At 45.2% G+C, this 25243-nt stretch overlaps 1 protein-coding gene across 8 annotated transcripts in view; it reads left to right on the top strand.

Moving 5' to 3' along the window:
- The window catches only part of SLC14A2 (solute carrier family 14 member 2), a 451251-nt gene that overhangs the window by 272501 nt on the left and 153507 nt on the right, over positions 1-25243 (top strand). For 2 of the 8 annotated variants that reach the window (XM_024734697.1, XM_024734699.1), the window contains one exon: positions 6789-6895. The exons of the other annotated variants lie outside the window; for them this stretch is intronic. The gene's annotated coding sequence lies outside the window, so the exon portion shown is untranslated. The remainder of the gene's footprint in view (positions 1-6788; positions 6896-25243) is intronic. 8 annotated transcript variants of the gene reach the window in all.

Below are 25243 nucleotides of genomic sequence, written 5' to 3' on the forward strand. Positions count from 1 at the left end.
CTCCAGTTTTCTTTTGATTTCCATTTGCATGGAATATATTTTGGCATCCCCTCACTTTCAGTTTGTATGTGTACGTAGGTCTGAAGTGAGTCCCTTGTAGACAGCACATATATGGGTCTTGCTTTTGTACCCATTGAGCCAGTCTATGTCTTTTGGTTGGAGCATTTAATCCATCTACGTTTAAGGCAATTGTCGATATGTATGTTCCTATTACTATTTTCTTAATTGATTTGGGTTTGTTATTGTAGGTCTTTTCCTTCTCTTGTGTTTCCTACCTAGAGAAGTTCCTTTAGAATTTGTTGTAAAGCTGGTTTGGTGGTGCTGAATTCTCTTAGCTTTTGCTTATCTGTAAAGGTTTTAATTTCTCCATCAAATCTGAATGAGATCCTTGCTGGGTAGAGTAATTTTGGTTGTAAGTTTTTCCCTTTCATCACTTTAAATATGTCCTGCCACTCCCTTCTGGCTTGTAGAGTTTCTGCTGAAAGATTAGCTGTTAACCTTATGGGGATTCCCTTGTATGTTACTAGTTGCTTTTCCCTTGCTGCTTTTAATATTTTTTCTTTGTATTTAATTTTTGATAGTTTGATTAATATGTGTCTTGGCATGTTTCTCCTTGGATATATCCTGTATGGGACTCTCTGCGCTTCCTGGATTTGATTATTTCCTTTCCGATATTAGGGAAGTTTTTAACTATAATCTTTTCAAATATTTTCTCAGTCCCTTTCTTTTTGTCTTCTCCTTCTGGGACTCCTATAATTCGAATGTTGGTGCATTTAATGTTGTCCCAGAGGTCTCTGAGACTGTCCTCAATTCTTTTCATTCTTTTTTCTTTATTCTGCTCTGTGGTAGTTATTTCCACTATTTTATCTTTCAGGTCACTTATCCATTCTTCTGCCTCAGCTATTCTGCTACTGATTCCTTCTAAAGAATTTTTAATTTCATTTATTGTGTTGTTCATCGTTGTTTGTTTGCTTGTTAGTTCCTCTAGGTCCTTGTTAAACATTTCTTGTATTTTCTCCATTCTATTTCCAAGATTTTGGATCACCTTTATTATCATTACTCTGAATTCTTTTTCAGGTAGACTGCCTATTTCCTCTTCATTTGTTTGCTCTGGTGGGTTTTTACTTTGCTTCTTCATCTGCTGCATATTTCTCTGTCTTTGCATTTTGCTTATTTTACTGTGTTTTGGGGTCTCCTTTTCATAGGCTGCAGGTTTGTAGCTCCCATTGTTCTTGGTGTCTGCCCCCAGTGGCTTAGGTTGATTCAGTGGGTTGTGTAGGCTTCCTGTTGGAGGGGACTAGTGCCTGTGTTCTGGTGGATGAGGCTGATCTTGTCTTTCTGGTGGGCAGGACCATGTCTGGTGGTGTATTTGGGGGTGTCTGTGAACTTATTATTATTTTAGGCAGCCTCTGTGCTAATGGGTGGGGTTGTGCTCCTGTCTTGCTAGTTGTTTGGCATGGGGTGTCCAGCACTAGAGCTTGCTGGTCGTTGAGTGAAGCTGGGTCTTAGCGCTGAGACAGAGCTTTCTGGGAGAGCTCTTGCTGACTGATATTTCATGGGGCCAGCACGTCTCTGGTGGTCCAATGTCCTGAACTCAGCTTTCACACCCAGAGGCTCAGGCCTGACACACACTCCAGCCTGTCACACACTCCAGCTCAGGCTGGAGCACCAAGACCGTGCCAGCCACACAGCTCAGAAGAAAGGGAGAAAAAAAAGAAAGAAAAGAATAAAATACAATAAAATAAAGTAATTAAAAATAAAAAATCTTATTAAAATAAAAAAGTATTAAGAAAAAAAGAAGAGAGCAACCAAACCAATAAACAAATCCACCAATGATAACAAGCACTAAAAAGTATACTAAGATAAACATAAAAATCAGAAACTACTTAGTCACATACAGCAAACCCCAAGTGTACTGTTGCTTCCAAAGTCCACTGCCTCAATTTTGGGATGATTCATTGTCTATTCAGGTATTGCACAGATGTAAGGTACATCCAGTTGATTGTGGGGATTTAATCCGCTGCTCCTGGGGCTGCTGGGAGAGATTTCCCTTTCTCTTCTTTGTTCGCACAGCTCCTGGGGTTCAGCTTTGGATTTGGATCCTCCTCTGAATGTAGGTTGCCCTCTGGCATCTGTTCTTCACCCGGACAGGAGGGGGTTAAAGGAGCAGCTGATTCAGGGGATCTGGCTCACTCAGGCCGGGGGGAGGGAGCGGTACAGAGTGGGGTGGCAGAGGCCAGCTGTGACGTTGCACCAGCCTGAGGCATGCCGTGCGTTCTCCCGGGGAAGTTGTCCCTGGATCACGGGACCCTGGCAGTGGCGGGCTGCACAGGCTCCTGGGAGGGGAGGTGTGGATAGTGACCTGTGCTTGCGCACAGGCTTCTTGGTGGCGTCAGCCGCAGCCTTAGCATTTCATGTCAGTCTCTGGTGTCCATGCTGATAGCCGCGGCTCACGCCCGTCTCTGGAGCTTCTTTAAGCGGTGTTCTGAATCCCCACTCCTCGTGCCCCCTGAAACAATGGTCTCTTGTCCCTTAGGCAGGTCCAGACTTTTTCCCGGACTCCCACCCGGCTAGCGGTGGCACACTAGCCCCCTTCAGGCTGTGTTCACGCTGCCAACCTCAGTCCTCTCCCTGGGATCTGACCTCCGAAGCCCGAGCCTCAGCTCCCAGCCCCCGCCCGCTCCGGCGGGTGAGCAGACAAGCCTCTCGGGCTGGTGAGTGCTGGTCGGCACTGCTCCTCTGTGCGGGAATCTCTCCACTTCGTCCTCTGCACCCCTGTTGCTGTGCTCTCCTCCGTGGCTCCCAAGCTTCCCCCCCACCCACTGCCCATCTCCACCAGTGAAGGGGCTTCCTAGTTGTGGAAACTTTTCCACCTTCACAGCTCCCTTCCAGAGGTGCAGGTCCCGTCCCTATTCTTTTGTCTCTGTTTTTTCTTTTTTCTTTTGCCCTACCCATGTACATGAGGAGTTTCTTGCCTTTTGGGAGGTCTGAGGTCTTCTGCCAGCATTCAGTAGGTGTTCTGTAGGAGCTGTTCCACATGTAGATGTAGTTTCGATATATTTGTGGGGAGGAAGGTGATCTCCATGTCTCACTCCTCCGCCTTCTTGAAGGTCCTCCAGGGACATTATTTTTAAAAGGATGATCAAGGAAGGCCTCTCTGTTGACACCCAGCTTTGAGCTTCCCAACAAAATCCATTTTAACTTAACCTACTTCTTGCTCATAGCCATAATGTGGAACCAATGAGCTTGTTAGACACACAGACAGGCAGGAGGTCCCCAAGGATGAAGGGGGATTCAAAAGTAAGCCCCAGCACTGGCAAAGTCTTGCCATAGGAAGGGTTGGTGGCCACCAGCTGGCTTGTGGAGCAGAAAGGATTTATAGGTGGTGGGCCTGTTCCCAGAGAAAATGACCCACTAACTCAGAAGCTTAAGGAAGATGTCCTTACAATCTGTTTTATAGCCAGGCTTTGAAAGCCTTCCAAACACCTTCTATTAGAAAAGGAAATCAGGGGTGAATATCATACTGAGAGAACTTCAGTAGAAAGAAAGATGTGCTTTAGGATCTCACTGAAAATGTTTCCTTCATAAACTTGAGAGGTTATGCCTCTGGGAAAGGCACTAAAAGTAAAATAATAAGACTGGTATTTTAGAAACAATCTGGAAGTCCATGCCTGTCTAATGCCCAGAAAGAAGGCTTTATACAGAAATTGCCAAATAGAACCTATTTTGTAACAATAAAGTGATACATCTGTAGTTCAAGTTTTCTAAAAGGTTTAGCAATCATACAAATCAACAGCAAAGGAAACCCTTGCCCAAGTACATGTCTGTATTTTACTAGTGAAGTCACCCCCAAGAGAATTCTGTGGAGTTGGGGGCTCAAGGAGAGGCCGCAAGGAACAGCAGGAGGAGCCCCTGGACAGGGTCAGTGCCTGAAGCTGGGAAATGAAGCTCTCAGAACAGGCTGGGAAGGGCAGTGAGAAGCTGCCAGATGCCCAGAGCCAGGAGGCTTGTGCCTGGAGGTGACGGGAAGCAGCCCAGCTGAATGGCATAGCTCACTGCTTGCTGAAAGTGCCAGAAGTGGTGCTGCAGGTGAAATTGGCAAGAAATTCGCAAGAATCTAACACTTGCACTGTATCTTCACCTCTCCCTCCCATCACCACTCCTGCTGTGGGAGGGTCTCAAATCTATTCTCAAGTTAACACTCCATCTAAGCTCAGGATTCACCCCCTCCTTCCTAGGCTCTTTCTTTCTCACCTGGTCTCTTCGACAAAGGCATGATCTCCCATTTTTAAGGGGGAAAAAAAAGAGAGAACTTTCCTTGGTCCTGCTTCCCCGCAAATTAGCGTTCCCTTCCTCCACTTTCCTTAATCCAGATTTTAAAGAAGTGCGTCCGTGCTCACTGTATTTCCTTCCTCTTCTCCATTTTCTTCTTTAATGCCTGCCCGTCGGCTTTCTGGTCCCACAGTTCCACAGAAACTTCTCTAACCGCCAGATGCTTTGCCAACTTGTGCAAGCCTTTGGTGTCAGCAGCATTTGTCACTGTTTAGCCATTGCCTGGACCCCACATGTTAGAACATTTGCCTCCTTTGGCCTACGTGGCTTTGTTCCTTGGCCCCTTCTGAAGCCTTCTAACCTCCTTCCCAGTCCCAAGTGCCCCCACCACAACCTCAGTCATCCATTGGTGGAGATGAGACGAGAATCATTTAACTCACTGGGTGTTTTGGGGTCACACACTCTTTAGAAAATCTGATGGAAGTTTTAAAGCTTCTCCCCAAAATATGGTTTATATATACATACCCATGCATATGAATATGCTTATACCTATATAAATATTATCTCAGGGGAGGCTCACGGACTCCCTAAATTAAGAGCCTCTGTCCCAGAGAATATACTTTTATAGAAATGTAATTATGATGTCATGGGGCTTTTCCATGTTGCTTTTAAACCACATGTTTCTAGTAAGCTCTTGGATTCAGTGGTGCCATAATGGTACAAAACACTTTATCAGAAGGCAGGGCCCAGTGTTCTCATCCCCATTTTCATACCTCAAGGGCTTGAGCAAGTCACCTCTCTAAACCAAAATTACCTCCTCTGCAAAAACGGGTATTATTTCTACTCTGCCACAAAGGGTTGTTGTAAAGATCAAATGAGATCAGGAATTTGAAAACATTTGGCAAACTTCAAAACATTATAAAACTGATCACCATTAAAATCATTAATATTCTTAAGGTTTACCAGCTGGGTATCGACATGGGTTTTAATCTTATCTTGAGCTCCATGTTATGAGTTGACTGCATCCATTTCCCAATTTGTAAACTAGAGATGATAATAGCTATTCTAGCTACCTTGTAGAGCTAGTGAGAGTATCAAATGAAATATGAATGTGGAGGGACTTTACAATCAGCAAGACTGAGGTGCCTGCAGTTTCTTATCCTCTTTTTTGTCCCTCTCCATGTGCATTAATTGAGCTCCAAGAGCCCAACAGAGTGAGGCTGTGCTCACAAGAGTCCCACCGTGCCCAATGATGGAGTGTTCCTATGAAATAACTCTGGAATCAAATTAGACTCCAGTGAGTTAATCATGGATAATGTAATTATAAGAAGCAGCAAATAAATTGATAATAATTAGCTACTTATTATTTTTTAAAAAGGGGCATGGAGAGAAAGAATATAGCATGTGAAAAAGATTATCCTTTGTAGAAATAATCACTCCTCCTGGCCACTTGGCCTATATTTGAACCCACCCCAAGGAATACTAGTGTCTCATTGGTATGCTGGGTTACTATAAAATACATTCTTACCTGAAATCCTAGCTTCACCCTGATTTATGAGTATTTGTAACTTCTGGTAGGTGTGCACAGGTTTGCAACTCCCCAAAAAAGAGCATGGTGGCTGGAATCATTGTGACTTCCTTGTTCACAACCCTTTCTTCCGTGCTCTGCTGTGCCAGCTGAGGTTCAGAGTGGTAAGGCTCAGGGACAGAGGCAGAAAAACTAGCAAGTTTAAGTGGATCCATCTCTGCCTTTTCACCAGGTTCTATCCATTTCAGAAAGAGATGGGATTTCCATGGCACTGTGGGAGGAGTGGGATCAGCTATTATCTGGTGAGGACAAGTCAGGTCACTGTGAGAGCTGAATAACACAACAAGTAGCATTTCTCAATGGTCATCTGGACCTGGCAGGTATGAAACTGGCCCTTCATTGCAGTGGTGAAGAGAGACGAATGGTGTGGGCTCCATATGCAGAGAGTGGAGAATAAAGAAATGGGAGGGAAGATAATATTTATTGAGCCAAGGTCATTATTTCATTCAATCTACTCAACAATACCCTGTGGTATGGGGTTTATTGTCCCATTTTACCAGCAAAGAACCTGAGGGTCATAAAGGCTAAAACTCACCCAGGATTACAGATAGAGTAAGGAACAGAGGGACTCCAAATGCCAGGCCATTTCTACTCTAGCAAATTGGCTCACCAGAGGTTTCAGAGGCCATTCCAAGTTCTGCACACACCCAGAAAAAGACAAAGAGTGACTCTCCAGTCGTGTCCCGTCCAAAGATATTCCCTGATAAAGGGCCTTTGATTATTCTGTGATAGACACGTAAAATAGTTGAGTAAGAAGATTCCAATCTGAGACGGGCCTGCCACTTACCAACTGTGTGAACTTAACTAAGTCCCTAAAACTTATGTCTAAAATGAACATAACATTATTTCTCTGGGAAACATGTAAGTTGCTGAGTAGTTCAAATGCAATGATATTTGTGAAAATGCTTTGTCTTCTGCTTTACCATAGCCAGGTAGAGAAATTGGCATTGCCTCCATTCACAGAGCTGCAGGTGAAGGACATGTCCCTGGCATAGACACAGAAGAGCAAGGGCTGCAGAAGTTCCAGGACACTCGGTAAGGATGAAGCAGGAGACCAGAATGCAGCCAAGGTTCGATAATAAGTTGCAAGGTCAGAACAGGACTGGCAGTGACAAGGGCTGCTTAACACCTTCTAGAATTGGAGTCATCCCAGAGTCTTGGGAAAAGCTAAGTCTCCCTGTGGTGGGTCAAGTGGCTTCTGCCCTGGGGAAAGGAGAGTCATAGGGAGGAAGCTGGCACGTCGTCGCAGCTGGCTGAGCTCCAACTCTGCTTTGTGCCCTCATCCCTGAACATGACATCCTGGTTTTATGGCTCTAGAGAAAAGTATAGGCTGTAAGATCCTAGAGGGAACAGATTCTATCTTAAATGTTATTGGATTTCCCATAGAACCTATAAGAGCACAGAGCTCAAATACGTGGTCCATAAAGGCAGGATGCTGTGCAATCCTTCTGTGAGTTCCCAAAACTAACTCTTCCCATAAGGGACTTTTGTTTCAGGCAGAAGACCCTAGAGGGCTTGTTAAATAGGCAGATTCCCAAGTTCTATCCCTGAAGATTCAAATTTGGGGGGCAGAAGTGAGGCCAAAATGTACATTTTAACAAACTCTCCAGTTGTTTCCAGGGCAGGTGAAAAAAACTTGCATTGGGGAAAAAATCCTTTGAGAAACTCTCCGACAAGTCTATTGTTTCACTTACCATCTTGTACTGATATGACCTGTTTATGGGTCTAACTCCCCCCCACCAGACGATAACCTCCCCCAGGGCAGGCCCTGTGCTTTCTCATCCTTGTACCCAGAGCCTAGCAGAGCACCTGGCACACTGTAGGTGTGTGGTTGGGCTCTCCAGACCTGGAGGATGAACCCTAAAATACATCCCTTTCCCATAGGAACAATTTCATACCTAGGTTTACGTTGTTGACAAAGGTCACTGAATCGCCATATACCATCAATAAAGACAACAATATTGAATCATGGGATGGGATGATAAAGTGATGGAGCTGAAAGTACCAAATCCATTCTTCAAGAGCCATAAATCAAAGGTACAACTCTGGACCTCTGCAATCATTTGGATCTATCAGATTATGCTCCAACAAACATTCTGATCATCTGATCAATGTAATACAGGGTAACTTACAGTCACTTTGTATAATAGATGAGAGGGCGGAGGCCTAAAGAAGTTAACTGACACGCTCAAGGTTGCACCATGAGTCAGCGTCAGACCAAGAACCTAGACCCGAGTCTCTGGATTTTCGAGGCACTGTTTCCTTAAAACCACAAGATTCTGAGAAGAACCTGCTTTTTTCTTCAAGAATAATTAATAAAATCTTTTCTTTTTTTAATGCTTCTACTGCTTGCTACAGGGACATTTATCACAAGAAGAAGAAAGCATCATTTTAAAGTTCCCTGGACAGCTCTCACCAGAGACCTGGGCCATGGAAAGTTTTCCCCAGAGCCCCTTGGAATTCTAAGAAGAAAACAAAATTGAGATACTTAAATGTGTAATTACTGTTGATTGTAGCAAGCATGATTCTTTTAGGTCTGACTTATGATGCAGGGGCATGGTAGTGCTTGTGACATCTGAGAGTTACTGTATATGTTTTTTAGGATATTGAGACCCTTGTCTTGGCCCTGGGATTATTACTTAGAGGTAGGTTTTGTAGGATTGGGGTAAGGCTGCAGTGAATTTCACAGCACAAACTCTACAAAGGGCGTCTCCGTGTTACACACATTACCCACGATGGAATCACCCTGCGGCCCTGCCCTGGCTGAGGGGGCGTCCCTTCTGCAATGCTACATCCCCCCAGCCAAGTGCTTAGCAGGTTACACTAATGTGAGTAACTCTGTGTTTTATGTATCCTCCTTCCCTCTTCTGTTCCTCTATTTTTTTAGTTGTTTTTTGCTATAATCCTCCTGTCTCAACGTTTCTCTGACACGATAGGTATTCCTGCAACTATGTCAGGCTCTCTACAAAATGCATTCTTTATAGTCAGTTGTTAGGCCTTACCTCCACTTCTTTCCCTTATACAAAGTCCCATGCACTCTTTCTTGGCAACTCCAGTTAAAATGCTACATTACGGAAGTGGGTGGACTCCATCAGTAGCAGATCTAGTGAGAGAGGCTGGGTCCTTTTCTTCCTTGCCCACCTGTGCTAATGATTTGAAAAGAAATCTCTCTGAGAGCTCACCTGCTGTTCTGCTGCAGCGTGATCAGCCTCATGGTTTCAGTGTAGTTTTCTCCATCAAAAGCCCTTCTGTCATGATGCTGCCCATACCACCGGAAAGACTGGGAAGTAAGACGGAAAAGGTTGTGTCCATTTTGCAGGTTCTGAAGCTAAGGATCAAGGATCAAGCTGACTTACCCGAAGTTAGTTGGTGACGGGGCCCCTTCGAGAGCAACCAATTCCTGTCTCCTGGTCTAAGGGTCCTCAGTCCTTATTCCTCTCTGGTCACACTCTTGCCATAGCTAAAATGTGCTCACAGGGTTGGCTGATGCATCCTCAGTAGGATGAAGGGGAAGAAGGAGGAAATCTTTGTTTTCATCTCCTGGAACATTCCGAAGGTTCCAGCTGTGGCTACAGTTCATGACTGCAGGGATTTTTTGCTTGTTTATTTTCTTTTGAAAGGTTCTATCTCGATTCCAGCAAACAGTACTTTGAAGCAGCTGGGTAAGGGAGGGCTGTTCCTTCCCTGTCATATGTCCTTAAAATAACAGAACAGGGGAGACAAGCCCTGAGGGTCCCCTTGAGGTACCAAGGATAGCATAACGAATTGGCTAATCACAAACCATTCACTCCTGAGTTCCACGTGATATGGTAATGAATTGCCAACGAGCCGCCAGACTGTAGCCATATGGTGAGGGATGGGACCCTGGCACATTGTAGTCATACTGTGGGTTTGTCTGCATAATTGTTCCCATCCAGGACCTTCCCATCTCTATGGCTGCTAATTAACGTCCTGTTTAAGCTTCTGTTGTCAAAACTAATCATTTGATTGTTTTATGCGAATAAGTCTTTCTCTTATCTGGTTAGTAATAGTGACCATTAAGAAATGGAAATGTGTTTAGTTAACATAAAAATATTTGAGGGTCACATTTTGCAGTACCCAGTGGGTACCAGGACCTAGCAGGGCTGGCCTCCGTAGCAACTTGATCCAGGAGCTTATTAAAACCAACGAATTATCATCTTTCCCTACAGAAACGCAAATGAGTATTCAGTTCATTAATTTCTCCATTGTTCTTCCTGTCTGTGGACATTACTCTAGCTGGATCTTTAGCTATAAAGTGTGGATTTTATGATAGTTGTGATGATAATAAAAATAATTAGGAGAAGAAGGAGATTCATTTATCAGAATAAGACACCCTTTCAAACCCACACTCCCTGTTGGTTTGAGGAGATGGTGAAATTTTGGAAAGAACATTGTTGCCTTTCTGCTTCTCTGCCATTTTGTTTCCTTGCCTCTTTCATTGGTTTTCTTAGTCCTTACCCAGCTAGGGCTAGAAACAGTTTGGGGAAAAGCAAAGCAAAACTATCCTGGGAAGACAGGAGAATTAGGACCTGCCACCAGTAAAGAGCAATGCCAATTTGAAAAGAATAAGTTTATTAAGGATTTAGGAGAACAGCAGGGTTGGGGAGGCTATACCATTTACATGGTCCAGTGTGTGTCCAGTGTTTAGTCCCCCTGACCATCACCACTAAAGCACGGGGGGCGGGGGGGGCTGACCCTTCATCTCCCCACATGCACCCTCTGATAGCCTTTTCCCACTAAGACTGCCTGTTATTCCTATAAACTGATTTTCCTTCCATAACAATGTTGAAGAACATGAGGAAATGGAGGCCAAAACAAAAGAAGATGGAAGTGAGGAAGCTTACAGGGTAATAATCCCTGAGATGTCCCTGGGTCTCTTGCTTCCTGTAGGACTCAGTGGGAACAATCGCTCTGTTTCACAACTTTCTGCTTTCTCCCAACATCCGCATACCACACCCCAGAAACAGCCAACGTGTTAATTGCAAGGTCAGGCCAGTGTCTCACGTGGCATCTGGGCCATGGAGTAATGCAAACAGATTTCCATATGTGGTCCCTTCCAGTAGTTCTCGGCCCTGAGCACCCACACCACGTGAGAACTCGCCTTCTCGGGAGAGGCTGATGTTTTAATTGGAAGCATCTGTTGCCTTTTCTGTTGCTTTTGGCCAGGTTTGGTTTATTTGTTTGAGCCGGTGTTTGTGTACAGACCCGCCTGCGTGTTTCACAGGAGGCAGGATGCGAAACCTAGCATTGCCTCCTCTCTCATTTTCTTCCCTAGTAGCCGATGGGGACATGTGACTGGGCACTTGCCTTCACCCCGTCTGTCCTCTGTTTCTCTCGGCAGAATCTGGGGGTGGAGAAGGCCAGGCTAAGAACAGAAAATCACCTTTCTGGGAAAATAGAGGTTTGGGGGAGAGAGGCCTGGCTCTGCCCACTCTCACCAGAAGATCCTTCAGCCTCCCAGCAGGAGCCCTGGTCTCTGTGGGGCCTCTCCCACCATGCCCATGGGGTGTTCTTTCCAGCTTGACTCAGACGCTAGCTGAGGTCACCATCTCCAAGTCTCCCACGAGCCTTGTGCACACCAGCCACTGAGACACTGCGCTTCCCTCAGAAAGGCTGCCTTTCTTCTTCCCATCAAAATTCATAGGGCCTTCCTATAGTGGGTTAACTGGTCTGGTCATACAATCGACAGTCCATAATCAGTGTGCACTGTGTTTTTGCTGTATTCTGAGTGGCAGTGGGTTGAACAGTGCCCCCATTCCCAAAGATGTGTTCACTGGTAACCCCGGAATGTGAACTTATTTGAAACAAGGGTCTCTGTAGATGTAATTAAGGTAAGGATCCTGAGAAGAGATCATCTGGACCAGGGTGACTCCTAAATCCGATGATGCAGGAGACAGAAAAGCAAATGACAGAAAGGGATAAAGGGCATGTGAAGACAGAGGCAGAGATTGGAGTTAGGCTGCCACAAGCCGAGGAGTGCCAGGAGCCATCAGATTCTAGCAGAGGCAAGAGATGTGCCCCTAGAGCCTTGATAGGGAGCATGACCTCACCAACATCTTGATTTTGGACTTCTACCTTCCAGAACTGTGAGAGAATTTTTTGGCATCAAGTTTGATGCTTTATGGCATCAGGTTTGTAGTAATTTGTTAAAGCAACCCTGGGCTAAGGTGACATGGTGTGTAAAATTCTAAGAATGAATTGGAATGAGTTGGAATTGGCTTTGGACTTGAAGTTAGGGGGCCTGACTTTTCCTCTATGATCTGCTGTGTCCCCTCAGGGAGGCCACATAAGGCCCCTGGGCCTCAGTATCCTAGTCTGTCCATTGCAGGAAGTAGACAGGACATATCTATGATCTCCCATGGCTCTAGTATTGTTTTGTGTAAAAGAGAGAGGTTATAAACACAGAGGATGATGACATTGTAAGCCCAAGTGCCCACCTTGAAAAGAAGACTATAAAGGGCATCACGGATCAGAAGAGAAGCAAGTTCAAGTGTGGTAGAGCCAGCCAAGGAAGGCTCCACAGAGGAGGCAGTCTCCGAGCTCAGGCACAGATTGGTAAAGGAGAGGAGCAGAGAGAGCATGAGAGACCAGGGCAGGAGCAGTGAATGCGAAGGGCTTGCATGAGCGGTGACGGTGGGGAAGCGGCTGGGAGGGAGCAGAGAGGACCACGGGAGCACCACCACCCCACTCACCCAAAGTCAGCCTTTGGTCACTCTGCCCCACAGCCAGGGTCCCAGCACCAAGACGTGTTCTGCCCTATAGGAGAGATTGGGCTGCTCCTCTACCCACACACATTCACGCATTAAGGAAACACTCACTGTACACCTACCAGTGTCCAGGGCACTGAAGAGTCAGTGACGAGTACAGCCTTGGCCAGCAGTGAGCTGCAATCAGGTGGTAGAAGCAGACCATTGAGTGTGTAACTATGTTCAGAGTGGTAGGAGTTTTAGTCAAGAATGTACGCAGAGTCCTACCTCAGTTTGAGGAGCTTGGCAACATTCCCAGAGGAAGAGAATTTTAAGCCACCTGAGAAATGAATAAAAGTTGGCTAGTTGACAGAAGTGGTGAGAGCTTCCCCTTGGCTCTCCCTCATTTGAGTGTGAATAAAATAAGGAAGCGGAAACATACAACAAGAATAAATAGGAACAGTAAGAAAATGCAAGAAGAATAATCAATTAGAAAAACATGGCAATCTGGGGCCGTCTGGCACAGGGGCAAACATCCTTGCACAAACAAGAGCCTTCCAGGTACCATGCTGAACCTATAATACAAGCTTAAAACAGATTCAACATACCCTGCTTTTCTCAAAGGTAAGAAAGACTGGAATATTTTTCAGAAAGACCATTACCCAACATCATCAACAGAGGCATCGCAACTCCATGGAAAATTGATTTGGGTAGGCTGACCTCCCGAGCCTTCTGTGTTGACAGTTGACAGGCTGGTCCTCATCTATGTTCTTGGTGTGACTTTCCAATCTCTCTCTCAGGTTTTGGGAGAGGGACCTAAGTTCCTCAAAGGCAGTGTCTTCATCTTTCCTTTGCTTGCCAGTCTACTTATGGGTATCTATCCACATACAAAGTTTTCCTCTAGAAATAGACACTGTTTACTTGGTGAGTCCCATTCAAACTTCCAGCATCCATCCATTCATATAGACCACAGAAAGCTATCTGAAGATACTGACTCAGTAATTCAACAAGACTTTATTAAGGGCTCTTAAGTTCAAAACATCATGCTCATAAAAAAAAAAAAAAAAAACCTGTCCTCAAGAAATTTACAATCTAGTTGTGAAAAGAAGACATAAACATGTAAAAATGTAAACAGAGTCACAAAATGTGGGGATTTTGGGGATCACAGTTGACCTTTGACTTGATTTCATGGATAGCAAAGCCAGCATCCTCCAAATCGTTGCCTTTAGGTTTTTCCAAGGCAAAATGCTGGGATGGAGGACACTTGGCCCTGGCCATGGGATTGCAGATGGTGCTCTTTCTATCCTGGAGCCTCCCGTGTAGCCAATCGCCTTGAAATCTCTTTGAAATGAACAAGAAGGAAAATGAAGACTCCACATGCCCCTTCATGGAATACCTTCCCCAGTCTTACCCAACTCATCTGCAGACTTGGTAGTTTCTATCACATCTCTCTTTCTAGACAGGTACACAAAAGGAGATGGACCAACTTCTCTGTCTCTGCCTAAATTCAACTCTGTCATCTCCTCCAACACCTGTCTGTCCCTCTCTCTCTCCCTCATTCTCCACAAGCTTCCTTTCTGTGTTTTCCTCTCTCACTATCTGTCTCTTTCTGTTACAAAGACACAATTATAGTTTTCAGAGAAACCCACTACCCTCATCATGGTAAGCCTCAATTGTAGTTTATTAGCATGGAGGAGATCAAGGTTTTAAAAGTTTTTTTAAAAAGAGGAAAAGACATTTACAGGAAAGCCAAGATAATGTTGTGACTAATTTGAGGTCACTGAGGGGACAGGGAAGGAAAAATAAATTGGACAGGATGGAATAGTGAAGAGCGGGGAGGCCGAGTTATGTCATGTCGGCCATCTGCTGCTCCAGTGGCCATGACTCTGCATTCTGTGGGCCCTCACCCCTGCCTCGCTTAAACTGTTCTCACAGGAGGTGTAGGAGCCTGAAGCCTTGAGAAGTCCTGTTGAGATAAATTCTGTTAGTGAAGGAGTCTGACTCAGGAGCCCATGCGGTTGCTTCTCCTGGAGCACAGAGCATTGTGGGTCACTGGCTGGAGAAATGAACAATGCTCCTTCAATTCAGGACAGGGATGGGGGAACCTTAAAGAGGATCTGATCTGCCCTTAACAGAGAGGGAGACTGAGATCTGAGAGGAGGGTACCCAGAACCCCACAACCAGCTGGGGACAGAGCCCAGCCCACCTCCTCTCTCATGTTCCCACCTCACTCTCCTCTTTGATGGGAAAGACAAGACACTTGACCCCTCTGAGCCTCAGGGTCTTATCTGTAAAACTAGGGAGCATGGGGGAGAGCACTTCTGAGGGCTTCTTATAGAAATAGTGTTTACAATTATTCTCACATTTAAACCTGACACAGTTCTGTGTTTTTTGTTTTTTTTTGTTTTTTGTTTTTTTTTTCTTTGCGGTACACGGGCCTCTCACTATTGTGGCCTCTCCCGTTGCAGAGCACAGGCTCCGGACGCGTAGGCTCAGCGGCCATGGCTCACGGGCCTAGACGCTCCGCGGCATGTGGGATCTTCCCGGGGCACAAACCCGTGTCCCCTACATCAGCAGGCGGACTCTCAACCACTGCACCACCAGGGAAGCCCCCAGTTCTGTGTTTTATAGTGATCATTAAAATTCCCATGTTATAGGGTAGAAAAACAAGTCTCTGTGAAATTAAGTAAACTTCTTAAGATCCTGCAGCTCACAGAGTTGGAATTTGAATCTTGATTCCAGTGGTTTATCTTGTGCTCTGCACCTGCACCACACACACACACACACACACACACACACACACACACACACCATACTTAGCATAGGCTTGGAGGAAAATGAGATGAGTATGGAATTGACGGCCAAGCTCTCCCACACTCCCAGGCCCCTTCAAGCTCCCTGCCCCTGACCGAAACCAATGGCGTGCAGAACTATGGTGCCATGTCGACCAGAGGGCAGCCTGGCCCACTCTTTCATGGAATATCACAATGTCATGTTCCGCTTTGCCTGCCTCCAGAAAGTGGCCAGTGCTCCAACCAGCTACAGAATGAAGAGGCATTCAGCTGTGCTCCCCACACTCAAGTGCCGGCTCCACGGGGACAGAGGCATCAAAATGCGCAAAGCCCCTCTCAGAACAACCAAACGATCCCCTGAAGTCAAAGAAGAAACTTACTTGGAGAGATGACAGCTCCCTAGTTCTTCCTCATCCTCCTTGCACAGCTCAGCAGCATTCACAGCTGTCATTTGCAAAGGCCACTCCCCGGCTGTGGCATCAGGACTCCTCTTTACCAGGCAGCACTTGGCGCTGGCTGCCTGGTTAGACACACCCACTCGCACACAGGCACCATTCCTGTTATTTTTAATAAGACTTCTTTATTTTTGCCTTCTCTCCTGGAAATCGAATAGAGTCCTCTGCAGGGCAAAGGTCAAAAAGACAGCCACCCACACCAAATGATTCTACAGATAGCAGCAAGGTCCCTCTTCTTAGCGCATGTATTAACTCCCCTTAACTGATTACTGAGTCACTCTAAGCCAGCAGACCTGCTCTTTTGCCAGCCTTCCCAGGGTGCATTACCTGGGCCAGCGAGTTTAGCACTTGATGCATCTTGGTCCTTTTTTTAAGTCCAAGGGAGCACTTTACCATGTATGGCCTTACATTATTATTTAACTCTTTACTATGTGAGGAATTTTTCTCCTTACTTAGGGTATAGCTCCTAGATAGGGGCAGGAACTATACTGGGGGCAGTGGATCTCTGAGATTCTAAGATTTATATAGCAGTTTAAAACTTCTTTTTCAGATTCTTATACATCACTCATAGTGGTGGATCTTTTCAGGGTAACTTTTCCCTAGAAGACCCTTGTCCCTCAAATCAACCCCTACCCCTCTTTTAAGGCCCACTTCAAATATTTTCTTTACAACATCCTGGCCCCATCCTCTACTTCCTATGCTTGATCCCATGGCCCCTTTATCATTGCCTCGTCACAGTGGTTCATATTTATCTGTTAAATTTCTAGTTGTCTCTCCATCCAGAAGTTGACCAACAGGAGGCACCAGGTGCCATAACCAAGAAGAGCTTGCAGGACAAGCTGGGATCTCAGCATATGTGCTTGAGGGAGAAGGAAGTTGGAATTAGGTGGGAAAGGAAGGGGGAACTAACCCAAGTGTCCCAAATTTTCCCAATAAAAATTCTCCCATTTGTGTCAAGTACTGCCCCCTGAGAGGGATCTTTTATCAAAAGCACTGCCTTGGAAGAAGATAGAGATCCCAGCAGGTGTGATGATATCACACAGGGGTTGGGCCTCTGTCTGTATTCAGAGGATCCACTTTAGTGGGCAAAGCACCACTGTGGGAAATGCCCAGGAGACAAGAAGTGTTTGAAGACAAATGGGCTGTGGCATCAAGACACTGACTCATCAGGGTACTCATGGCAGGACCTCATAGGAAGCCAGAGCGAGAAAAACTGGCCCTCAGCTCTCAGGAAAAAATACTTAGCAAGGGCCCGGCAAAGCAGACCAAAGTCTGAGATGCTGTTCCAAGTCCAAACAGGAATTCAGAGGTGGGTAAACTGAGGCAGGAGCCAGGGTGCCTGTATGGGAGCCCATTTCTGGAAAATGAGAAATGCTTGGAGACTGTGGACCAGTGCCCATGGAGCATCCCTGGGCAACAGACTAATTCCAGTCCCCATCTACTGATGAAGGTGAGGCTCCCAAATGAGTTCTTATCCTCATGAGGGGTAGCTCAGGAATTGGGGTGAACTGGACCAGCATGGAAGGAGTGGAGAACAAGGGAGCAAAGCCACATGGGGTAATTTCCTGGCCAGGGGGAAGAGTCCTTTCTTATTTTACGCCTCCCACACCCAGCAAACTGCCTGATCCATACCAAACAGACAAGAGAAATTTGTTGGAGTGCAGTTTAGGAGTGAGAGAGGTTTCCAGACACCTTTCCATCATTTTGGCAGGTAACTCTCAGCTTTCCTGGCCACGACCTGCTTACTGGAACACTTCGTCCAATGCCACAGAGAAAATATAATTCCCCCTCTGTACTATTGCTCATTACCATGAAAAATGACGACTTGATAGTCTTCCAGCAAGAGAGAACCATCTATTTCATTTGGAAGTTTGGTAATTGATTAGGGCAATAGATTTTCTTCAGGGCAGCCTCTCTGAGAGAGTCTGGCTCGGGCACAAGATTTACATACATCAGGCTCACTCTGCCTTCAGAGTTTGTCTCAGAGGATGAGATCACAAGGCCATTACTGGAGTGGGTGGTGGGCTGCAAGGATGGGGAGGCACAGGGAAATTCCCAGACATCATTTCTCAACATTTGAGGACTGTGTCTAGTCCAGAGCAGGTTCAAGTACTTTTCTGTCAGCAACTTTTATGTAAATCCATTATCAAGCATCTGTGTACTCTGAGATGTGATCAGAGCAAGTGATTCTTTGAGGGTCTCTGCTGACCAAACTTCAGGGTAGATGGGGCCCAGAAATTTACCATTAACCTGTGTGGTCCCCAGTCTGAGAGGCGCCCAACGATGGCCTGAGTGCAGTGATACCCTGAATGTATATCATGGGCCCACTGTAGAGGTCAGCGGAGCCAGCTGTTAACAAACACTTGGTCTCAATTACAAACTCCATCTAAGGCACGTCCTGATCTTACATACAGACCTTTACTTCTAACTCTCTCCTGTGTCTCTGGATCAAAGTCTGCTCTAGGAAAAGCTTTCAACCCCATTATTTAACCTCCAATGAGAACATAAATCATTATGTTCTCTTTCCCTGATGAATCTTTAATCCCTATCACTAAATCTCTGATAAAGAAATTTCTAGCATCGTTGTATTGATAAGATATATGGGGAAGGGATGTAAATGTATGGGGACAGAGCACACTTTGTAATACCATTGCATAATGACTCTTTCTTTCTTTGCATCACAGTAGTATCCTCCAAAGTAGTTAGGGTCCACAGGATTCAAACACAAAGTTGACTGTGATACATTTAATTACAATAACAGCAGTTTGAATTTAGCCCCAAATGCAAAGGTTGAAGGGTAAGAGTGTTTAGATCTTACCTTCGTATATGTAAAGAACGGATGCATGACTTTGGTCTATATTAGCTGGCCCCAGTTGTCTGAGCATTCTCAATAAAAGTTGGGTTTGCACAGTCAGGACTGTGGCCTCATAAATAGTAGGGACACAAAGGCATATCTCCGGGGTGGTCTGAAAGAATGAGATATTCATCTGGTCCATAACATTCTCACTGTCCCTACTCAGACCCATGATGGAAGAAGTTTCTCCCTTGACGGGTTGAGGATGGACCCAATTTCCTAGGGGACCCCACAGACTAAAAGAACATCTCTACCCCCTTGCCCAGAGTGGTAAGAAACTGAAACCTTTTGGGTCTCTCCTCCTTCTGCCCTGCAGCTAGTAGTTTCATCTGGTTCTAATTGGACTAACAGCATTAGCCACAGAAGGAAGAAAAGATTTCCTCAAGGATGATATCATGGGGGTAGATATCTACTCTGTTAAAATGTAAATCTGGCCTTGTAGATGAACTTGCCTTGTTAGAAAAGTGCTGCATGTACCTTAGGTGAGAGTTCTAGGGTCGACCTGACCTATACTACTTGTTGAGCAAATGGTGAGACTGGGAAGCAGACCTATCGTCAGCACATTTTATTGCAGATCTATGATGCACAGATTTCATGAGAGATACAAAGATAAATAAAGCCCAACCCATGCCCTCAAGATTTATGTGGAAACCCACCCGTGAAGTAACTACCACGCACTTCCTATTGCTTATATGGCACTGAGGTAGCTATTAATATATCCATTAATATCCATTAAAGTGTTCATTAATATATTAAAAAATGGATTTATTCCTACTCATCATGACTACCTTCCTTCCTCTGTTCCCCAACTTATCAAAAATAGAGAGGCAAGCATCAGATTCAGTGATTCTCCTGAAACCCAATAAGAAAACCACAAGAACCTCACTAAGCATCTTGATGGCTTTCTCCTGGGGTAGGCGGGGGAACCTGTTGGAAAAGGAGAGCATTCCATGCCCAGGTGTGCTAAAGTGGTTTGTGGTGTGTGCTTGGCACCACGACAGTGCCCAGCACTAAGTAATTTGTCAATAAATATTGGTGTAAAGAATGAATGATTGATTGAAAATAGAAGACTTTTCAAGTGCTCTTAATACAGCTACAGATTCTGGAAACTATGATTAAAGTAACTGCCTGTCATACCTAAGTCATCACTAAGTTAAAATCAATTTTAAGGAGTGATTATGGAGAGTGTGGACTGAGTGCAAAGTTGGTAACCAGAGACCTGAGTACTAAGCTTGATTAGTACTTACTAACCAGGCTGACCTTGGGAGGGTCCTTTAATCTTTCCAAGCCTTTTTTCCTCATGAATTAGACTGCGGGATGGAGGACAAGTAGAGTCAAGAAAGAGTGAAAACAGAAGGAAGAAACAGAGCAGGAACACCCAGTCCACACTCAGGCATCCTCCACAGCTCACCACAGGTTGACTGCAGACAGGCCAGGATTGGGAGGGAGGCCTGGGAAAAGGTGCAAGTGGGTGAGATCTTTGGGGTCAAAAAACTGCACATCACAGGAAACAGGGCCCAGAGGAAGAAGGATTTGATAGACTGTCCTTGGAAATGATGCAGGGCACACTCTACACTCCTCTCCTTTAAGTTATCTAAAGATGAGTAGCTCCAACACCCAAACTACCTGGTAACTGTAGGAATGCCTCCCTGTAAAAATTCTAAGTAGTGTGAAATTCTAATAGTAATAAGTAATTGAGTTAATCATCGGTATTTTCCCCTAAATCCCCTTTCTGGAGATTGTCTTTACAAAACTTAACATTTCAACTTTCTGGAATTGAAAGAGGTTTGCTATACTGAGTACAAGGCTGGGGCTAGTGAGGAGAACATTAAACTCATGCAGAATGTACTGAATTTCCATTTTTTTCTTTATTTCCTTTCTCTCTCCCCACTACTTTCCTTCCCTCCTTCCTTCCTTCCTTTCTCTTTCTTTCAGCCAAAAGTCCTTGGTTTTCCTTCCAGATTTGCCCCTAAATTAGGTGTGAACCTGGTGAGGTCTCTTTTTTCTGGCCCTCAGCATCCTCATTTGTAAAATGAAGGGTCTGAACAGATCAATGATTTTTCAGATGCTGCCTCAGGGAGCAGAGTGGGGGAAAAAAAGATCACAGTTGGGGTATCCAATCCTCCCTTCTCTCCTCAATCAAGGAAGCTTGTTTCTCATCTCTTTTACACAGGGGCAGGGGAAGCATCATAATAGTTCATTTGAAAGAGACAAAATGTTCTCTTTGCTTTTCAAAGACAAAATATTAGAAACCATTGGGCTAGTTGATCTTGACGGTCCTTTCCCCCTATAGGGCAGTAGGTTTCTTCTCCTTATTGAGTTTCTATCTGTGAAAGACATGTGCTGCATACTGCAAAGTACAAAGAAGAGATGTAAGACAGAGACCGTGGCTCCAGGGATCTCACGTCAGGTCTACCCTAGAACTCTCACCTAAGGTATCTGCTCCGAGATTAACCAAGGAGGTTAAAGTAATGTTGGGGGCACCAAGGCGCACAGCACCCTGAGAAGGAAGAGACCAGGGAGGGTTGTTGTGAGAAGAGAAAGCTTCATAGAGGGGTGGCAGCTGAGTCACGCCTTGAAGGATGGGCGATCCATTGAGAAGAGAAAGGAGAGTGCATTACAGAGAAGGGGCCACGGCTCCCTCGGCTGTCCTCACTCGGGCATCTAAGACCTGGTGCGGGGATGCAGAGGACAAGACAGGCAGGTCCCTGCTCTCATGGCACTTACTGTTCAGGGAGATGTGGACAAGTCACCAAAGGACACAGTGGGCTCAGGGCCCAGTTCCACTTGGTGAGCTTAATGGTGACAACAGAGCTTTTCCCACGAATTCATTAGACTCCAGTTAGCTTGGGGAAGGCCGCCTGAGTCAGCAGCAGGGCAGACAAAATGACCTCCGAAAGTAACTTCTCCTGAGACACGGCCCTGGCTGGGATTCTGAGACATTCCAGTATCTGCACAAAGGGCAGGCCCACCCCGAGCCAGACTGACCTCAGCCTTGATTCTCCCCATAGATAATTACGCCTTTTCGTCTCCAAAGCAAGCCTGTGCAGTAACCCTTGGAAGTGAGATGCCATTTTCTGATGGGAATTAAAGGCTCTGAAGTGGCCAAAAGGCTTCTCAGCAGGAGGGCTTTTTATTCTTTTAATCGTGGCATTAAACCTCAGGCTAGCATTACCTAAACATCCAAGCTGTGACCCAACTTGCCAGTTAGCTGCTTTTGACAGACTTTATTGTGGCCAGAGCCAGTTTCACCCTGACGTGAAGGCAGCCACCAGTTCTTGGCCAGGAGCTGTAAATCCTGGAACTCAAGGAACTCTATACCCTGACCTTCCCTCTCAGAGCTTTCTCGCCTCTGGACTGGTGCCTGAAATTCTTCCTTTGGGATTTGGGACTTTCTACTGAAGACTTTAATCCCTCTTTTCCTTCGGAGGGAATATTAGTTAGGTTCACAGAGGTGCAAAAAATAGAAGTTCACTGGTTACAGAGAGCAGAAAACAAGCAACTTGCTCAGCAGGACAACTGTTATAAGAGTAACGTGATTTATTGCAACTGTTGTAGATCATTGAATTGGACGGGCCAAATTAATCCTGTGTCTTAACTTTGACATCTTAAAGTAGATATCTTAACTCTAAAATAATAATAATAATGAACACAACAACTAGATTCTATCAGCTTTCTACTCCATCACAGAAAATAAGGAATAAGATGCATAATATATTTTCCCAATTGCAATCCCATTCTTTAAAAGATCTGTTACCTGCCAAAGCATAGATAACAGCTCTGGGTTACCACAGCATTTCTGAGACATCTTTGAGATGCTCCATTTCATTCCACAGGTGATACAAATTGGATCCCTGTTCACCATGGGCTACACACTTAAGTTTTCATACTTTATTAAATACTGTGATGTTTGTAATTTATTATAATCCTTCAAAACAATTATACACCCACTTCTTGCATGTACCCAGTGGTAAACAGCAGCATAACTCCTCTGTGATAGCATTTGTACTCAGTCACGTGTTCATTCATTCAATCTACTTAGCTGTCAAGTACAGTTCTAGACACCAAGATTACTGTTGGAAAGACTCCTGCCCACTTTTGCAGTCTGGAGTTGAAATAGACATATTAGTAAGTAACATAGCCCTATAACTGCTGGGATGGAGTAATAATAGAGAGAACCCAGCAGAAGGGACTCTAATTGGCCTGAGGCCCCAGGAAAAGCTTCGGAGAGAAGTGGTTCAAGTTGATGCTGTCTGAACTCACCACTGATGGTAAGGGATTAAGACCTTGTGACCAGAGCTCACCTTCCTCTGTGTTTTCACAAAAAGATGGATAGTCTAGGGGACTAGTCCTTTTCTTACGAAAAAAGACTAGGTGGATCTCAGGTTTCTGGACACCTCCTCAACAGAGTGCCACCCTAGCTCTTTCTCCCTGGAGAGCACAGCCGAAGGCAGGCAAGCTGGTTTGCACAGGTGTCAGGGAAAATGAGGTGGTCCACCCTGCTTCTGGCAGGCTGAGAGCCCCAGCTGGCTGTGGGCCAGCCTGGTGGCATGCAAGTAATATAATACACAATCTAAATGCAAACGTTTGGGGCCTGTTCAGGGAATCAATTTACAATAAGTATATACACTCATTTACAAAATAACAGTGTGCTAGAGTATACCACATTGTAATTGGAAACTAAAATAATACCAGGAGGAATAATCATTAAAAACTCTTCTCCACAAGAGGGAAGACATATGGGAACATATGTATATGTATAGCTGATTCACTTTGTTATAAAGCAGAAACTAACACACCATTGTAAAGCAATTATACCCCAATAAAGATGTTTAAAAAATAAAAAAATAAAAAAACTCTTCTCCAAAAAGCTAAGAATAATATTAAGAAAATAAAAAATGTTTTCCATCTGCAGAGTTATATCCTTAGGGAAGCACCACAGGACACACTAACAAGCAACTGAATCCATGTACAAATGAACTGAATCCACGAAGGCGAGAAAAAGCAAGGTGGGGCTCAGACTAAAAAAATCTCCCTTGCAGATTAGCTAACCCCTGAACCAGGCACAGTTCCATTTGATCCCTTCTTGTAGGAGACGGACTACTCCAAGGCTGGACACAACACTCAGGGGAAATCATCTGCCCATCCGCAGAGTCCCCAGTGTTAGTTCTGAACTTGGATCATTCTCTCCCACTTCCACACCCTCATGACCACACGTAGCACTCACGGAAGTGTATACACCCACAGACACACACCCCTCACTCACTCACCCCCCAGTGGGAATCCCAGACACATAATTCACTGCTTGCTGTTGCTGGTGAAGGGAAACAGAATATGACACCCCAAAATATGTCTCTTTTGCATAACGATTATCTTGAGCTGATTTTTTTTTTAAAAAAAAGATAGCCACAGAAGAAGCTCTGAAAACCAAGTAGAAGTTGCCCCTTTGTAAGAAACATTTATATTTGTACAGGAAATCTTCATTTGTAAGGGTGTCTCCTGCTCCTTCCAGAAAGGAAAAGAGATTCTAAATGTCCAGAAACTCTTTATCAATGGAGAGCACAGAGACTTATATCTGCATTACAACCTTACCCTTGTTTACTGTGCCTTTCCTTGGCAACCTCCCATAACTGGCCTTTCCCTCCCCCCAACCCCACCCCCAGCATCTTTTGTCTTTAGCTAGGATGTTATTCAAGGTGGTGGCCTTTTCAGACAGTTACTCAGGTTTCCTGGGTATCTCCCATATACATAGGAGGTATATATGTTATTAAACTTTGTTTCTCCCCTGTTAATGTCTTTTATTACAGGGGTGAGTCAGCCAAGAACCCTAGAAGGGTAGAGGGAAAATTCTTTTTCCTCCCTTACATTGGGGAAGAGTCCCTGGCAGAGAACTAATTGGGGTAATGGATAGAGGTGAAGACAAGGAAGAAATGAGCTTATAAACTACAACCTGATGCTTGGGAATCAAAAAGATGCCAAGCCAAATGTCTCCTGGCTAATGACTCTAGGAAATTAATCTAAAGGTTCAGAGAAACCCCACCACGCTTTTGCTCAGGGACCAGCTGGCCTCAGGGGCCTATGGTCTGAAAGCCCCGCAGCTGTTAGAACACTTTCGGTTCTGCCCTAAGGTGAGTCTCTGAATGAGGCCAGAGTCAGGTGGAGTCCTGAGCTAGGAACTATCGTTCTGGTGCCACCAGGCACCTGGCAGTGGCATCAAGCTACACCCCCCACGACAGCTCCTCTGGGCTTTAGCAGATCTTTGCATATATGGATAGGAGCTGGCAGCCGCTGCTCCCTTCACGTGCTGGAAACCACACCTGTGGCATGCTTAGAGCTCTTTGGGCCAGTTTACATGCCTTGTACATACTGCTTGGTTTAAGTTCCTAGGGATTAGGAACCATAGTTGTGATGTCTATGGAGACTAAATGATGTTTTAACCATAGTCTTGGAATGAGCCGTTGAGCCCTGCTAGGCTCCACCTGGCTCTGCAGCCCCCACCCCCCGCCGCCATCAGTGTGGATAATAGAGACATGGCTGTGAGAAGTGAAGCCCATCATCAAATAGGCATTGAGTCC

This window comes from Neophocaena asiaeorientalis, unplaced genomic scaffold (genome assembly GCF_003031525.2).
Source record: "Neophocaena asiaeorientalis asiaeorientalis breed wild unplaced genomic scaffold, Neophocaena_asiaeorientalis_V1.1 scaffold322, whole genome shotgun sequence".
Lineage (NCBI taxonomy): Eukaryota > Metazoa > Chordata > Mammalia > Artiodactyla > Phocoenidae > Neophocaena > Neophocaena asiaeorientalis.